The sequence below is a fragment of the Pelophylax lessonae genome, assembly GCF_965119305.1.
Source record: "Pelophylax lessonae genome assembly, chromosome: 2".
Lineage (NCBI taxonomy): Eukaryota > Metazoa > Chordata > Amphibia > Anura > Ranidae > Pelophylax > Pelophylax lessonae.
The window spans coordinates 596900763-596918013 of NC_138769.1; positions in this window are offsets into that span (position 1 = coordinate 596900763).

Here is a 17251-nt window from a genome sequence, read left to right on the forward strand (position 1 = left end):
ACAAATATCAATTATGACTTTAAAATAACCGTCTGTAACACACAGTAGTGCGCTTTCAGGAGGCAGGTTCGTTTGGGTCAAGTTGCGTTTAAGAGCTTAGAGACAAAGTTAACACTTTTCAAAATAAGGTTTAATTATAAGAAAGGTTAAAATTGGTGCGAATAAAAATATTTACAGAAAAATGGGTTACAAAGAAATAGAGACACAATACAGCAATTCAGAAATAGGAGAATAAAGAACGGAAATACTTGCATTAAAACGGTCCTGGTATTACCTTAGTTTCAGAAGCTGAACATGTGATATTTGGTTCCCCTTGAGCGATGTTATGGCCTCGATGTTAGGATCAGAACTGAGCTCTCTATCAGTTCCGGTCCTTTTCTCTGACCCTCCAGGGGGTGTCACCAGAAGTACTTAGCCAATAGGCTCTGAGCCTTATAAACTGCTAAGGGACCTCCCCGTTTGACAGATTAATAAAGCACTCATATCTTGAAGTATGAAATGGTTAGATGCTTGAAACCAATATTTTATAACTAAGCATGTCATTTGCTTTCAAACAATATCAAACATGAATATATTTTATCACAGAGGGGGTATCTTATCGATCGTTTCACTTTCCTGTACTACAGGATGACCATGTGCGGTCTCGTCACGATCAGCGTGCCATGCGTCATTCAAATATCTACTTTTTGTTAATACGTTATGTTTGGGTAACCAGTTATGACGTGAGCATGAATTGTGAGATGTAACTTAAAACTTTGGCTTTTGGAATTTACAAGGCAGCTTCACTGGACATCTGCTCTGACCCCTGCTGTCCTCGGAGTCACAACTCCTGCTTGGTCAAGCTGCTTGTGTATATTAAAAGTGTGAAAAGTGTCAGCTGTGCAGGAACCTTGCATCCAGTGACACTAATTGGGGTGGGGTGGGGTGAATGAGTGCCTTTTGGTTCCACTGATTAGCGAAAGGGGGGGGGGCTACTTTCGCTCAAGAAGCCTGGGTCACTAAACAAAATGGATGCCAAGAGGACAAGATGGTGTCCGAACGCTCGACACCATTACAACTATGTCTGCCACTAACAAAGCCCATTATCATAATGAAAATCAACAGTGTCATCATCACAAATACATTCTGAAAATATAGGCAATACTTAATAAATACCATCAGGGTCATTGTTTAATATATCCCGATGGTAGTAACAGTGTACTAATCCATATGCAAATTTATCAACAATTTCACAACAAAATCGTTACTTTACACCATATATTGCTGTAACACTGATAACCCACCTTTCCCTCTTTTCTTCCCATATCAATTAGCCTGCATCCATTTGAAGGTGGCTAAGCTCTGTTATAGTTGCATTGCTTATCGTTCACCTAGTTGACTCATAATTGCCTACAAAGGGCTTTTAATGCTTACGTCTAGTTTTTTTTTTTTTTTTTTTAAATCAGCACAAGGAACGGTCAAGGGACATAAATTACCTTTAATTAATACAAAATTGCGCAATCACAATATTTCTTTACACAGATGACTTGCCTTAAAGCAACATACTGCTTAGCAAACTTTAAAAATAATACAGAGGTCTGGTAAAGTGCCAGCATTTCTCAATCCACTATTCATATCACAGAGCTATTGTGTAAACGTATGTCATACAGTACAATTGGGCTGGACATATGTGAGATTATCGACATGAACAATGCACAATGTGTTAAGACAAGAGGTTTTAATGAAGCACTTTAGTTGCCTTAATTTCGAAGGCTGTAAAAGGCATTACCCTATTGGTAAAAAATTCCCCATTAGCAAAGCTGTATTTAGGATGACATTTTGATCATGTATAGTAAAACTCGAGTTTTGTTAAGGAAAACAATCCACTCCATTGTGGAATGGATTTTTTTTTTCCATACCCACTCTGAAAGTGTTGACCTTTTCAGTAAAGCTGATAACATATTTCTACATGAGTGTTAAGTGGAAATGTTTAACTGTACACATAACTCTTAAACCAAGTATAAATGACAGCCTAGTAAACAAAACGAAACCTAGGAACACTGCCAGGGCTGCCATATTCCATGTATTAAGTTGTGTGTGGTTTTACTGTAAGCATTTCAAAATTTATAGCAGGGGACCAGAGCCAAATACAGCCAAAGGGTTGAAGATTTTTTCCAAATACTATTCCCATAGTTCCACAGAAGGGAAATTATTACTTTCTGGCAGGTATAGAAAAGCCCCCGGCCACATCTGTAGCTACAGGCATTGTGGAGAAATTATTATTCAAAGTTTACAACAGTAGCCCTAATTTGCCAGCTGTTTTCTTATAACTTTCTATTGCACCAGAATCTTGGCAGTTTGCCAGCCTTCCAGTGTTAACATGCAGCAGGTATTTCCAAGCTGCTGGAAACCAAAATTCACTTCAGGGACTTGTCACACTCTGCGCAGTGGCTGGTGTTTTTCTGCAATGGATTACTACTAGTCACAGCAAGGGCGAATAGAAAACAATTATTTTCCATATGCCCCGTTTACAACACAATGGTGCTGTGATGTGCAGTGCAGTGTGAAAAAATTCTGATGTGTTGGATTTTTCTGCAGAGCACTGTATGGAACTGGAGGTTATGCAACAGAAGCCCAGGCCACTGCATTGCTGTGTGGAGACCTAAATGGAGTGTGAACGGGCCACCAGAGTCTTTGTTTTGAAGATCTTTAAAAATGTATTACTTCAAAGTACAAGCTGCTAGAAAGGTAAAGGATTACTTTTACTGGTTGTTAAGAATACATTTTATCCATAGCGTGGGCAAGGGTGCACTTTGGAGAATGTTGCCCTGATGAAGTTTAATGCAAGTGCAAGAACTGTGCACAAACATTCACTGCTTCTTATCCAGAACTGTGTATTGTATCAGTGCATGTCCAGCCAGAACTATTCTGCAGGAACATGAACTCATTCAATAATAAAAGCCATTTCCAAGGCATTTCAAGTTTCATATATACAGTAGTGCTTCTATACTTCAGGACTTATGTTCTATGGACTGTTTAACTGAGTTTACTCTGGCGTCCTAAGCAGTTCTTCATTCCCTTAAAACATTCTAATTTTTTCTGGCATTGGATGGGTGCGTGGGCAGTCATACACTACAGTACTTTCAGCTGAGGGGTACACATAATTTTCATTTCATGGCTGAGCGTGCCTTAATCTGAAGGAGAAAATAATCTCCTCTGATGTAATTGGGACACATTCTGTACTGCATTTGCATCAACTGCATTTTCCACCAACATAGGTATAAAAAGGAGTGACACATCATTTGTAAGGATGCAGAGTTGATGATATTTCCCTGCTTACCTCCATTACAGAATATAAATTTAAAGCATATCTTTCCCCTAAAACAAAAATGTAATATATTGCAGCTTACTTGTTCTTGGTGGCTGCATTAGATCAGATGTGGTGGCTGCATTCATTTTCTTTTTTTCAGGCTTTTTCCTTTTTTATTCATCTGGAAAATCATGTGGCTCCTCTGTCTCCTCTGTGTACCAGTGGCAGGAACCATGGTTGCCACCAAGGCTCGACTTTACATATCCTACATATCCTACACGGACTTCAAATATGTTTGTCTTTGTTAATTTCCATTACATTGGGGAAGATGATGGGATTTGCAGTGGACATAAGAAAGATAAGATTGCCTTGTTTTCTGTACAGCAACACTGTTATTTTGGCAAAACCAACGGGTATTTTCTGTACTCGCTGAAATTTATTCTTGGCCTGAAAAAACGATTGCAGTGACCACATTTAAAAAACTGGTTAGCTGCAATATATTTGTAGTGATTCCTTAGAAAGAGTAACTGCATTTTGGGCCTTTTCCCCCTACACTGCACCCACAGTCAAGCAACAAGAATGTTCCACACTCTCCGAATCACTCAAGAAACAGTCTAGGGGTTTTGGTTTAGGTCTCTTATTTTGGGAAAAATTAACTTGGATAGGAATTGGAGTACATGAGAACTTGAGGAACTGTAAACTTCAGACAGCAGATGAGGACTTACTAATGCCCCTGGCTACTCTAATCCAAACTGTAGAGCTGGGCTGCAACAGTGGGAGTAATAGTGCAGCAATAACAAAGTTCCAAACAAAAGTACAATGAAGATACAGCACCTGGCTGTATTGCACAGCACCTGGCTGCTCTAGGCCCAAAGTAGAGATATGATGAGTTGCTCCTGGCTGACTTGCTCTGCACATAAGCCTCCTCCTGGTCCCAGACATGTAGGATATTGCATTTCACTGTCCTCTCTTGTAATGCTGGTTTGTACTCACTCATTCCCCTTTAGGTCGTTTCTTAAATCCAGAAAGCTGCTGCACTGGTCTCTCTGTTGGGCAGGCTGTTCCTGGCTTGGCTTGATGTTTGCAACTAAGCCTGGTTCAGACTGGGTTAGAAGATTTGTAGCTTCCCACTTCTCTCTCTCTATTTATTATTCTTTCTTCTGCCCCAGGGGCAGAACCCCCAGCACAGGGGTTTCCTCCAGATGGCTGGACCCTGGACTCTGCTCCCAGATTGCCAGAGTCCTGAGTATTTATAGGTAGTTTCCCTACCTTCTGGGTCCGGCCTCCCCGGGGATTGGTGGAAACTTCAACAAAAATTTCAGGCAGCGGCCTTTGTCCCTTCACCCACTAGGTTCTAGAAATATCCAAAGAGTTTGAGAAGATAGGGGGAGGCAACAGAGCCACAGCATTTGAATCACTGCACAGCCTCCTTAACAAAATGAACTCATGCTCTTCTGCCTACAGGGGAGCCAAACTAAATTCACCTACACTATTAACAGTGAGGAAGCTACATATTAAACTTTTGTTTTTGGGTATAGACACACTGTAAATTACTTATATTATGTATTAAGTATTCACTTTAGTGAAGACAAATGAGTACAAGATGAATTTAAGTGGTTGTCATCACCAATTATTTTTTTGCCACTTTGTTCCCTTTCCTTTTAAGTGCAATAATTCCTAACTCTCAATACATTTTTTTTTACTGTACTGCTACTCGGCTACTATGAATTCTGTGCTTTTACGATGTTTAACTGAAAAAGGCTGTTGGTGTACTTTGAACCTTTTCCTTCATTCATCTTACATCTATTGTGAAATGTTACTTTAGTTCTTATTGTTTCATCTGCTTGACAATTTTTATCTGTAGTAAACCGCAGTTAAAGAGAAAAAATCCCCTGCAAGGCAATGTCATATTGTGCTTGTATGCATTGCATATTAGCGCATTAGGGGAGACTTACCTTATAACAAAGCACCCTAGCGTCGCGCTGCCACTGCTAAGAGGGCTTTTATCTTCACCTGGTCTTCCTGACGATTTGCGGCCTCCGGCTACATGAGTGACCGGGGGAGCGATAATGTCATTCCTGCGCATGTGCGCAGGAGCTGCCGTTCACGGCATGGGCTCTGAAGGTCTGGCGTGGTATGCACATTCACTGGTGATGACTTTACTGGCTGCATGCCCTCTGAATATAATAACATAACAGTGCAACAGGTAAGCCTTATTACAGGCTTACCTGTAGGTAAAAGATGAAAAAGTTGGTTTACCATCACTTTGCTGGCAGCTAATTGTATGCCACAGAACTAATAATATCGATGATTGACATTCTCATACACACTTATAACTAAAATAAATTCATAAATGTTGTAATTACTATAAACATTTAAAACTTTGCTAACTTTCCAACTTATTGACAGCTGATGTTTTTTTGTGCATTTGGTCCACATTAATTCAACTACTGAACCATGCTGTACACGGCTTTAAAACACCTTTTTTTTTCTCGGCAGAGGAACAGATACAATTATAGATGACTGTATTTTGTATATCAACATTGGAAAGTGTACAGACTGCTCCACCAGTTTTACCACTTCACATTCTAATGTTCTATAAATTATATTAGTATGATTTCACTGGGACCTAAAATGAAATTTCTGATATTGTTTGTCAATTACTTTGAGTTAATAAGACAGGAAGTATGGAAGCAATGTTTTCAACTACCCTTATATTCTTTATGGTCAGTTAATGAAAAAATGTTTCCAAATACTGATTACATAATAGCACAATCATCTTAATAATAATATACTGTAGTTATAAAATTTATTGTATACAATTATATACTAGGGTCTGCCATCAGAAAACAAAAGAGAGGACCTATTACTACCTGATCTCTCAGGCCTCTTACTGCAATTTACCCTTTTCTGGCAAAAAATATATGACTTATTGTTCTAACATTTTTAATCCTCTCCAAAATTAAATAAATCACTAGCTACATTAGATGACAGTTTCTGATTTGAGCCCCGGTTCACATGAGTGCGATCACAGAGAGTGCAGTGCTCCTAAATTACATACGATCTCATGTGCGGTGCAAATTTCAGCCATACAGTTTGTATGGCTGAATTCGCACCGCATCCGCACTAAACACCCACATGACCCTTTTTTTATCCGCAGCAGAATCGGATCGCATAGTGGTTCACACTAGTGCGATCCGTTTTCTGTGCGAACTTGCAGATCACACTGCGATATGCGACCGCAATTAGGGGTGTCGTTAACTTTTAATTGACACCCCCTGCGTATCGCATATGGTAGTGTGAACTGCCAGGGGTGCGGATGCGATGCGGGATCACGCTGCATATTCTCAGCGTTCCCGCATCGCACAAATGTGAACCGGTGTAACGTGAGAATTACCTACCCCGTGAGAAAAACCTACCCTCGTCACTTCCGGCCAGGAACAGCTGAGCAGTGCAGCAGTGTGCATGCTCACAGCCCCGGATACCTAATGAAACAGCTGAGGACCTGACTAGTGCGCATGCGCACTAGTAGGAAATTATCACGGTGTCCGTGAAAAAAACCTACCCACGCCACGCGTACATTAAAACAGCTGTGCTGCAATATAATTCATCTCCGCTCCTGTCCCTGTCACTGCCCTGATCTTGGCTAGTAAATATAAAAGCGGCTCTCGGCTCCGTGATTTATGTTCTCATACACCCGCCGCCGCTTTAATATTTACTAGCCGAGATGAGGGAAGTGACAGGGACAGGAGTGGAGATGACTCGTATTGCAGCACAGCTGTTTTAATGTAAACGCCGCATTAGACACAGTGCTGTGCAACCGGAAGTGACGAGGGTAGGTTTTTCTCACGGGTAGGTAATTCTCACGGAACACCGGAACTGAAGAAGACTTGAGCTGTAAATGTGACCAAAAAAAAAGCAGGGGCAAAGATAGAAAAACAAACAGATAAAATGTGTGCCTCGGGATTCCAGAATTGTTGATTACAAGCTGAGCACAGTAATGGTCCAGATAAAGTCATAGAATGCACAGCTCCTCTAACAGGACTGGGAAGCAGAGAACAAGGGAAGCAAAATACATTCATGCATTAAAACAAATATTTTAGTAAAAGGAAATAGTAATGCACTCAAACTAAAAAGGAAGTGGAAGTACTATATGTATAGAGCAGAGTAGAAGGCGACATCCTGTCCCACAGAGAATTTCAAGCTGAGCCATCCTCGTGAACTTAAGGAGAACCTCATTTGAGAGTTCACTCTACCCACAGCTCTGCCCCTGGCCACAGAGGGGTTGCCAGATGCCATCAGCTTCCAGGGTTGCCAACCCATGATAACTTTTTAACTGATAAAACTTGAAAAATTTACTGACTGAGCAATATTTTTTACTGACATTTAAAAAAATAACAAAAATGTGATATTATAAACAATATGTAAACATTACTAATACTCATAACAAGTAATATGCCTGACTTTACAATTAAAAACTCAAAACAGAGTGACAAAATGTGAACATAGCTATGATAATGAATGGCCTGAGGCTGAGGCACCCTGGGACGAAAAAATAAGTTCTGCTGAACAGAATGTGTGGCCAGATTTTGTCTAAAGTAAAAGGGCTTAAAGGGGGATGAATAAACAGAATCTGTGCCTAGTAGCTATATGCAGTCCACTCATATACCTCAGTTCTGGTACCCACAAACTTCTCCAAATTACTGTACCACAACTGACAGCCTCACAGACACAAATAAACCTCAGGACAAAGGATAATTGTTTAACCACTTCAATACAATGCATTTATACCCCCTTCCTGCCTAGACCGATTTTCAGCTTTCAGTGCTCTCACACTTTGAATGACAATTATTTAGTCATGCTACACTGTAACCATACAATATTTGTATCATTTTTTTCTTTTGGTGGTATTTATTCACCGCTGGGTTTTTGATTTTTTGTGATATAAGTAAAAAAAGAGCTAACATTTTGAAAAAAAAACAACAAACTTTTTTCTAGTTTATATCATTTTGCCAATAAGTAATTTATCTTCATACATTTGGGCCAAAATGTATACTGCTACATATGTTTGGTAAAAATAGCCCAAACTAGTGTATATTATTTAGTCTGTGTTAAAGAGTCTACAGGCTATGGTGCCAATCATTGAAAATTGATCACACCTGACGTACTGACTGCCTATCTCAATTTTTGAGGCCCTTAAATGTTAGGACAGTACAAATACCCCCCAAATGACCCCTTTTTGGAAAGTAAACAATCCAGGGTATTTAGTAAGTGGCATGGTGAGTTTTTTAAATTGTAATTTTTTTCCAACAATTCTTGGGAAAATTAAGATTTTATTTTACACCAAATTGTCATATTAACAGGTTATTTCTCACACAGCATAAGCATACTTGCAATTACAACCCAAAATACATTATGCTACTCCTCCTCCTATAGCGATACCACATGTGTGAGACTTTTATACAGCCTGGCCACATACAGAGGCCCAACATCCAAGTAGCACCTCTAGGCATTCTAGGAGCATAAATTGTCAGCACAGTCAAAGCATTGGTTAAGGTAGCAGGCCGAGATTAATAGGTTTTAATTCATATTATTCACCCACTGGCCTGGGGATTCAAACTCACAGCCTTTCATTTCCAAGTCCATTATTCTACCAGCTAAGCCACCAAGCTAGCTGATTAACCTTGGACTCTCTCTGGCTAACAAACTTCTGAGTTTGACAGCTCTTTTATAGGGCTCTGACGTCGCCCCATAATCCATTGCTTTAGGTGCAGTGAATAAATTACTGATGTCAGTAATTTATTCACTGCACTTGAGCAGTGCATTGCGGGATGGCTTGTGACGTCATTTTGGCTCCGGGGTTCCCCTTAAAATCCATACCAGACCCGAGGGGCCTAGTATGGACTGGGGGGGTACCCCACGCCATTTTTTTCAATACTGACATAAACTGATATAAACTGAAGTGCCTATATATATATATATATATATATATATATATATATATACACATATAAATAACTTTGATCTCAACAATCTAAAAAGCAAAAATATATCTCACTGCTAGCAATGTATTATTAATTATAATATTCCACTTTTAAATCACCTGTTGGCCAAGGGATTCAATCTTACAACCATTGAGGGCTGGTATTCTACCAGCTACGCCACAGTCAAGTACAGTTAAGTTCAATACACTTTCCCTACCTAACTAACTCCTATATCACCCTACACACAGTGGATGAGATAAAAGTTTGGGAGAGTGTATTCAGCTTAAGTAGGCTTGGTGGAAGAATACCAAGTTTGTAATGATAAGAGCTGTGAGTTCAATTCCCCCTGTCAACCATTGTTTTATTTATTGAAATCCAGAAGTCAGAGAGTCCATGATAATGTGGGAAGTTCCCACAAAGAAGCCCATTTGTTCGTCATTCGATGAACAAGCGAACAGCCAATGTTCGAGTCCAACTCGAAGCTCATCCCTAGCAAGCAAATGATTTGCACAGGTATTTGAAACGGGGAAATGGCAGTCTAATTAAAAAATAAGGGGAACTAATACCTTACAGATGTGTGAAAAATTCAGAAGCATTCTCCAATGCATAGGCCAGGTTGGGAGGGACATTGTGGACAATAATAACTAGTGTTTCTTTTAACTCCTCCTCTGCTGCACACACAACAATTTTTTTGGCGTCTTCTTCCTGATTCTGTGGGGGGAATGTTATAAAAATGTTGCTCATGAGCTCAACTCACACTATCAGAGCCAATGCTTTCTGGGGGGAGTCCTTGCTGGTAAATAAGGGCAGGTACGATATCTTCAATATATTTGAGGTAGGTGATGGGTTGGCTTTCTGTTGATTTCTGATGGCAGACATACGAATTATACATGGGCATATGAAAGAGATGAAATGCAAGTTTTTTTATACCAGTAACGGGACTTTCGGGTTGATAAATATAGTTGTAGCATCTGGTCATTTAAATCCACCCCCCATAAACTGATTATAATCGTGGACACATTCAGGCTTTACAATGGGGCCAAGTCTTCTGTGAATCTCCACCAAGGTGTCATTGTGGATGGTGGACATGACATAAATATCTTTCTTGTCCCTCCACTTCACGGCCAACACTTCCTCATTTCTCAGAAAAGCCGATTCCCCTTTGTAGCCTTTTTGTGACTAAATTTTGAGGGAAGCCCTTCCTGTTTTTCTGGAGGTACAGAAGTCTAGGGTTTTTTCACGGTACAGGTGATGAAAAGGGGCAAGCTGGTGTAATAATTGTCCACATAAATATGATATCCTTTTTTGAACACGGGGGTATGCCAGGTCCAAGACAATTTTCCCACTGGTTCCAATATATGTTGGGCACTCAGAGGGCTGGAGCTGGGAGTCTTTTCCTTCATATGCGTGGAAAGTTAGCACATATCCAGTGGCTATATCGCAAAGTTTGTTTAGTTTCATACAATTTATCGCAGTTGGGATCATCTCAGGGAGGGCACTGCGAGTCGTCATTAAAATGTAGGAAGCACCTAATCACATCATAGTATGTCCTGGACATGACAGCAGAATAAATTGGCATGTGGTGGATGGGGTGGATGGATCGGCAGGCATGCAATTAATTTTTTTTGTAAGCCCATTCAAAAATTTAAATTTAGTTTTGTGTGAGACAACGCCAATGAAACTTACTCTTCCTAGGGTCCATTTGTGTTGGTGCTGTTGGGGTGTATGGCGCTGCTGGTGGTAGGCAGGTCTTCTGACCTTGTTCTACTTATTCTTTATTCTTTAGGGAAGGACTGTTTCCTCCTCTGATTCAGTCCCTGATCCACTACTCTCTACTTGCTCGAATTCTGAACCAGAATCAGATTATGAGAGCTTCCCGTTGCTCTCATCATCTGACATAGTAAGGATTGTACATGCCTCCTCAGATGTAAAAAATCTTTTGGACATGACAGCTAGTATTGATGGCCTGTGTGACAGATCAGTGATGGTGGTACTGATGGCCTGTGTGACAGATCACTGATGGCGGTACTGATGGCCTGTGTGACAGGTCACTGATGCCGGTACTGATGGCCTGTGTGACAGGTCACTGATGGCAGTACTGATGGTCTATGTGACAGGTCACTGATTGCGGTACTGATGGCTTTTGTGACAGGTCACTGATGGCGGTACTGATGCCCTGTGCAACAGGTCACTGATAGTGATGTCGCGAACATAAAATTTAATGTTCGCGAACGGCGAACGCGAACATCGGCAAATGTTCGCGAACCGGCGAACATTGCGAACCGCCATAGACTTCAATAGGCAGGCAAATTTTAAAACCCACAGGGACTCTTTATGGCCACAATAGTGATGTAAAAGTTGTTTCAAGGGGACTAACGCCTGGACTGTGGCATGCCGGAGGGGGATCCATGGCAAAACTCCCATGGAAAATTACGTAGTTGACGCAGAGTCAGGTTTTAATCCATAAAGGGCATAAATCACCTAACATTCCTAAATTGTTTGGAATAACGTGCTTTAAAACATCCAGTGTGTGTATACGATCAGGTATGATGTTGTATCGATCAGGTAGTGTAAGGGTTACACCCGCTTCACAGTGACAGACCAAACTCCCCGTTTAACGCACCGCAAACAGACCACAACCGACCAAAATGGGACAGGAACTGGGCTTTAAGGGTTAGGGTTAGGTTTAGTGTTAGGGGATAGGGTTAGGGTTATGGTGAGATACTTAGGGTTAGAGTTAGTAACCCTACCCCTATGCCTCTAACCCTAACCCTCTAACCCTAAGCACTAAAAATAACCCTAACCCTAGCCCTAACCCTAACCCTAGCCCTAACCCTAATTCAAATTTTTTTTCTGGTTCTTGACATGCTACAGAGCTGAAACTTCACAGGTACACTTTTTAGACCCCCCCCCCCCCCCCCAGACACCAAATCACACAAAAAAAGTTCTTAAAAATTGTCATTTTTGATAGAGAGCCAATTATTGGAAAAATTTAAAAAAAAAAAAAAATAAAAAATTTATTTGGATTTAGTGTCTGGGGGGTCTAAAAGGTGTACCTGTGAAGTTTCAGCTCTTTAGCATGCCCAGAACCATAAAAATAATTACGGGTTAGGGTTAGGGCTAGGGTTAGGGGTTTAAGTTTAAGGTTAGAGGGTTAGGGTTAGGGTTAGGGCTAGGGTTAGGTTTAGGGTTAGGGTTATTTTTATGGCTAGGCTTAGAGGGTTAGGGTTATGGTTAGAGGGTTAGGGTTAGGTTTAGTGTTAGGGGATAGGGTTAGGGTTACGGTGAGATACTTAGGGTTAGAGTTAGTAACCCTACCCCTACCCCTCTAACCCTAACCCTCTAACCCCAAGCACTAAAAATAACCCTCACCCTAGCCCTAACCCTAACCCTAACCCTAATTCTAATTTTTTTGCTGGTTCTGGACATGCTACAGAGCTGAAACATCACAGGTACACTTTTTAGACCTCCCAGACAATAAATCCAAATAAATTTTTTTGGCTCTCTATCAAAAATGACAATTTTTAAGAACTTTTTTTGTGTGATTTAGTGTCTGGGGGGGTCTAAAAAGTGTACCTGTGAAGTTTCAGCTCTGTAGCATGTCCAGAACCAGAAAAAAAGATAATTTTTCAGTAGAGCAGGGATGGTGGGAACCCTCCTTTTACACCTATATGATCTTTTTTTTCTGGTTCTGGGCATGCTACAGAGCTGAAACTTCACAGGTATACTTTTAAGACCCCCCCCCCCCCACACTAATCCCAAAAAAGTCATGCCTGCCTCCAAAAATGCCTGATAAATATATAGAAAAAAAATACTCAAATACCAGCCCTAAAAAGGGCTTTTGGGGACAATATATATATATATATATATATATAAAAAATTACACAAATACCAGCCCTAAAAAGGGCTTTTTGGGGACAATATATATATATATATATATATATATATCTCAAAAAAAAAAAAACTCAAATACCAGCCCTAAGAAGGGCTTTTTGGGGTGCTGTCCTTACAGCAGGAGTGTACCAAGAACACTGACTAACAAGACCGGGAACACTGACTAAACTGTCCCTAGCTATTAACAGCAGCAGCAGCACTTTCCCTGCTCTCACTAACACACTGCTTCAGAAATGATCTAAGATGGATGCTGCCCTTGCTTATTTATAGGAGGTGGGAGGGTGTGGGAGGGAGGTATGCTGATTGGCCTGGAATGTGTCTGCTGACTGTGAGGTTCAGGGTCAAAGTTTGCCTAAATGATGATGTATAGGAGGCGGACCGAACATCGCATATGTTCGCCCACCGAGGCGAACGCGAACATGCGAAGTTCGCCGGGAACTGTTCGCCGGCGAACAGTTCAGGACATCTCTAGTCACTGATGGCGGTACTGATGGCCTGTGTGACAGGTCACTGATGGCAGTACTGATGGCGGTATTGATGGCCTGTGTTACAGGTCACTGATGGCGGTATTGATGGCCTGTGTGACAGGTCACTGATGGCGGTACTGATGGCAATACTGATGGCCTGTGTGACAGATTGGCTGTGTGACAGATCCAGATGGGATGTGACAGATCCAAGTGTACTGTGTGACAGATCCAAATGGACTGTGTGACAGATCCAGATGGGCTGTGTGACAGGTTCCCTTTATTGGGGGGGGGGTGCACAGTAATGTGTGTAGCAATTGAAAGAAAGCCAAACACTCACAGATCCCTGCTCTCCTCCTCACACGATTGGTGTGTGAGGAGAAGAAGCCTGGATCTTCTAGTAATGGCTCTTATGTTGACAGTTGTGACCGGCTGTGATTGGACACAGTCGATCACATGGTAAAAAGCCAATTTCATTTAATTTTGCCCTGGGGGCGCGCATTAGTGGCGCATCCTGCTGGACGTCATATGATGCCCAGTCGGGATAACTTTCCGGCCATCTTTTTGCTATCTGACGGGCGAGAAGTGGTTAACATATTAAACATTTTCATTACATATGCTTTTATATACACAAAAAAAATATATACTTTTGACTGACTGAGCCTGCCTTAAAAAAGAAATTCATTAAAACTAGCTACTGTTGAAACAATGAACACTTTGGCCAGGATTATGTAATGTGCAACATATCGTATAGAGTGCAGGGGTCAGGAGTAAGTAACATACAAAACAACATATAGGGTGAATTTACTAAAGGCAAATAGACTGTGCACTTTGCAAGTGCAGTTGCACTCACTTTCCCCAGAGTTTAGTGAAAATGGTAAAGATCACCACCTGTGCAAGAAAACATGCTGTTATTTGTTTCCTTGCACCTGATTGGATATTTGTTACAAAGTGAAACTTTACCACTTTTACTAAGCTCTAGGGAAAAGGAGTGCAACTGCAGTTGCAAAGTGCACAGTCTAATTGCCTTTAGTTAATCCACCCCACAGAGTGCAGCAGTAAGGATGAACCTTCTGTTCATATCAGAGTCCCCCCTTACATCAAAGTCCCCAGAGTTCCCCCTTTATATCAGAGTCCTCAGAATTCCCTCCTTACATCAGAGTCCGCAGAGTCCCCGTTACATCAGAATTCCCCTTTTCATCAGACTGCCACATAGACTCTGTGGGGGTCACTCAGTCACTCACGCTGTGGGGCAGTGAGTTACTCTGTGGGGTAGTATTACTGACTGACTGCCTCACTGTCAGGGACATTCTGGTAATAGGCAGAGCACAAAGATTTGCCATATGCAAATGCCTATGTGCATGCACGCACGTTAGCTGTTTTAGCACTGGCACCTAAATGGCATATATATAAGGGCAGCAGCTGCACTAGTGCAGTGCTGTCTGATATGCAGCTTTACCTGAGCTCTGTTCCTGTGCCTGTATTGACCCGGCTTGTCTGACCACGTTTGCTTATCTCCAGTCTTGACCCCGGCTTGCCTAGACTTGTTATACCTGCTTCCCTGCCTGATATCCTGCTGCCAACCTCTGCCTGTACACCGACTATTTTCTGCCTGCTGCTTATGCCATATCTGATTATTTGTGACCGATCTGGCTTGTTTGACCCTGCTTCAGTCTTTTGCCTATCCTGCTCTGTCCAGTGCATGGTGACGCTGTCCTGCATCCGCTGTGCATCCGCACCACTGTCCTGCACCTACCTGCTGCTCAGCAATTCAGTCCTGTCCATTGAATCATCGGCCACACATCTCGGCTGACAATGTAAGACCAGCGCAGGCACTCTTACCCCACTGTGCTCTCGCATCCACTGTTGCAACTCCAGTGGTGCCTGAGCCAGGGCTGAACGAGAGGTCTCCCTCTGCACATCAGGCTCGTGGCTTGCTATGAGGGCACTTGGAAGGGAGGAGGAGCCAAGCGCACTGGTGGAGTAATCCAGAAGAGGAGGTTCAGGGCCACTCTGTGCAAGACTATTGCACAGAGCAGGTAAATATACCATGTTTGGTATTTTAAAACGAAAAAATAAAACATAAAGCTTGAAAATCACTTATAAGCTGTTGACTAGTTTTCATTACAAAATGTCTGTTTATGGACTGAAATGGTTAAGAACCTTTATAACTTTAAAAAGTATATATTTCTTTATAGTATGGTTTACTCTTGCATTTTTAACTTTTATAGTAATTTATAACTACATTTAAACTTCTGCCAGTTTACTGTCTGGCATGCTCCCAGTTATGTTCTTCGTAATCTGATTTTAGATAAAAGTACCTTCAGCATCACTGAGTTGTCTATCAATTCTTTTACCATAGACATTGAATTCAGGAGAAAGTTTACACAAGAAAGCTATCTTTTATAGCTTTTTTTTTTAATCAATAAATGGAGCTATATTAAAAAAAAAAATCTCAGTATAAGGGTTTTTTGTATTGTAGAAACCTATGAATGTTTTTGTAGCATGTGGGATTCAAGGCTCAGTGAACATTTGGTGCTTTTTGGCATAGGTAGCCATTAGTAAACATCAGAACAACTGTACTATTTCTATTACCAATTACAGATATACTTGTAAAACAACTATTACTAATTCTGAAAAGCCTAGTGGGATAATTGTATGACTACCTTTAGAAGACTGCTTCACTGGTTCTAGTGTAGTCTACAGTTTTAAATACAAACCTTTAAAGTTACACTTAACTGTTTTTTTACATCACTCTAAATCTAAAATATCAAGTATAGCATACCATACAAGGGCTCTGCTTTTTTTTTTTTTTTTTTTTTTTAGTTTAAAAAGTCACTTACCATATTCTCTACTGATGCACTAATCTAAAGTATCAAGTATACTATACCATGGCTCTTTTTCATGGCTCTTTTTTTTTTTTTTTGTTTAGAAAGTCACTTATCATATCTTCTACTGATTCATCTTACTGCTAACAGTGTAGAGCAAGCAAGCAGTGTTGTCCTGTTTGGTCACATGCTCCATACTATGAGTAGTACTGTACTACAATTCCCAGAGACTGAATGTCACTGCACAGAGATTTGTGGTCCATCTCAGGGTGAGCAGGAAAGGGTGTCTACCTTTACATACACAAGGGGGGCAAAGAGAACGAATATGGTCAACCTAGAACAGGAAATCTGAGAACAGTAGAAAAAAGGTTTTATTTGAGAGATGAAACAAAGGAAGAGAGAGATGAAGGTACTTTATACTTATATTTAAATATATTGCATTATTTTCTTTTTATAAAAAATATAAGGAGAGTTTAGCGTCACTTTAGGTTATAGGGGTTCTATGGTCACAGCATACATCTTCATTTTATAACATCAGCATTGTAATAGCAATACATACAATGGGTATTCAATCCAATATAGGCTTACTTGAAAAATCTCCTTTAATGTTATAAGTTCTGCTTGCCTGCTAGCCATCTCTTTTCACAACTGGATTCCCTACATGCTTTGCAGCTTCTCCTTTGTGATATACTTTATCTTGCTGCCTGCACGCAATAATTCCTGTACTGATTCGACCTCCTGAAACTCCTCCTCTTAGCACCTCTGGTTTAGAAGGCTCTGTGAAATGTGTGA